Source organism: Sinocyclocheilus grahami, unplaced genomic scaffold (assembly GCF_001515645.1).
Source record: "Sinocyclocheilus grahami isolate Dianchi unplaced genomic scaffold, SAMN03320097.WGS_v1.1 scaffold225.1, whole genome shotgun sequence".
Classification (NCBI taxonomy): Eukaryota; Metazoa; Chordata; class Actinopteri; order Cypriniformes; family Cyprinidae; genus Sinocyclocheilus; species Sinocyclocheilus grahami.
Window position 1 is genome coordinate 1,768,579 of NW_015505404.1, and position 1,503 is coordinate 1,770,081.

General features: G+C 37.7%; 1 protein-coding gene across 1 annotated transcript in view; it reads right to left on the reverse strand.

The window, feature by feature from the left end:
* The window catches only part of iqch (IQ motif containing H), a 24,728-nt gene that overhangs the window by 4,744 nt on the left and 18,481 nt on the right, over positions 1 to 1,503 (reverse strand). The gene's annotated exons all lie outside the window — the stretch shown is intronic.

Below are 1,503 nucleotides of genomic sequence, written 5' to 3' on the forward strand. Positions count from 1 at the left end.
CTAAGTGGCAGTTGGCTGACTCTCCTGTCGTCCCTATTTGTCAACCTAAACGCTGCTGCCAGCGAATGCAAATGGTGGCCCGGCTGCTGAAATCACTTTATGATCACAGTATTGTGCTCAACGTTCACATGCTGAAATACAGTGAACCGAATCATTTATTTACACTGGCTTAATTTCAGCTGCAAACGCTAATTAATTTCAGTATATAAAAGCTATTAAAAAGAAAGACAATAAAGGATTATTTATGCAATTTGCTTGTTTTATTCTGTCCTTTTATCCAGAAAACATATTCCTCTGTTGTAACTAATATAAAAGATGATGTTCTGTCCTCCAGATTAATTTTTCCAACATTACTTAGTTTAAGGAATAGTTCACCCAAAAATGAAGATTTGCTGAAAACGTTCTCACCCTCAGACCATCCTAAATGTAGATGTGTTTGTTTCTTCATCGAAAAAGATTTGAATAAATTTAGCAGTGAATGGGTGGCGGAATGAAAGAATCAGAATGAGAGTTCAAATGTCTTAATAATCCACACGACTCCAGTCCATTAATTAACATCTTGTGAAGAAAAAAGCTTCAATCTGTCAGTAAGGTGTCCATAATCCATAATAATGCTTCCTCCAGTTCCAGTGAAAAGGTCCATCCCCCGTTGTCCTCTCACATCAACATATTTGTTTAGAACTGTTTTAACTGTTTTCGTATGTAAACGATGCTTGGTCTATGCATATTTCTCTCCTGATTCAGACAAAACAACTTTTTTACTGAAGGAAGCAATATTATGGATTGAGGACTCATATTTTAGCTGGAAGCTACAGTTTAAAGTTAAAAATGGTCTTGATTGTTTTATTATAAACACACAGCTTTCACTCTACACTATGTTAATTGGTGGACTGGAAATATGTGGATCACTTGTGGATTATTGTTTTGTTTTTATCAGCTGTTTGGTCTCTCATTCTGATGGCACCCATTACCTGCGAATGATCCATTGATGAGTAAGTGAAACAAACTCATCTATATCTTGGATGGCCTGAAGGCAAGTACATTTTCAGCAAATTTCCATTGTTGGGAGAACTATTCCATTCATTCAAAATTTGACTTTCCAAAAAACGGTTTTAAAGCTCTTTTAAAAGCTAAGCAACCAAAAAAGAAATTCCTTTTAGAAATAAGCTCTTGTAAAGGGATAAAGTAAAGAACTGACCTTTGAAAACAGGACTCCAGCCTTACAGGAAGACCTCAATATAGAGAGCTGAATTCACCCCAGCAGTGCCTCCCGTTCATAGTTAATACCTGTGCTTCTGGGATAGGTGGGACCATTTAGCCAGTCTGTAGAATCAGTCAAGCCTGCTTCATTGTCAACCTTAACAAAGGCGCTTGATATATACGCCCAGATTGTACCTGTCTTTTATAGCCCCTTCACTTTCATTAAAAACTGCAATCTTGCAGCTGAGCCTCCCTTCGCACACAATGTGAAGCAAGCCTGCAAGGGCAAACACATGCGACCCA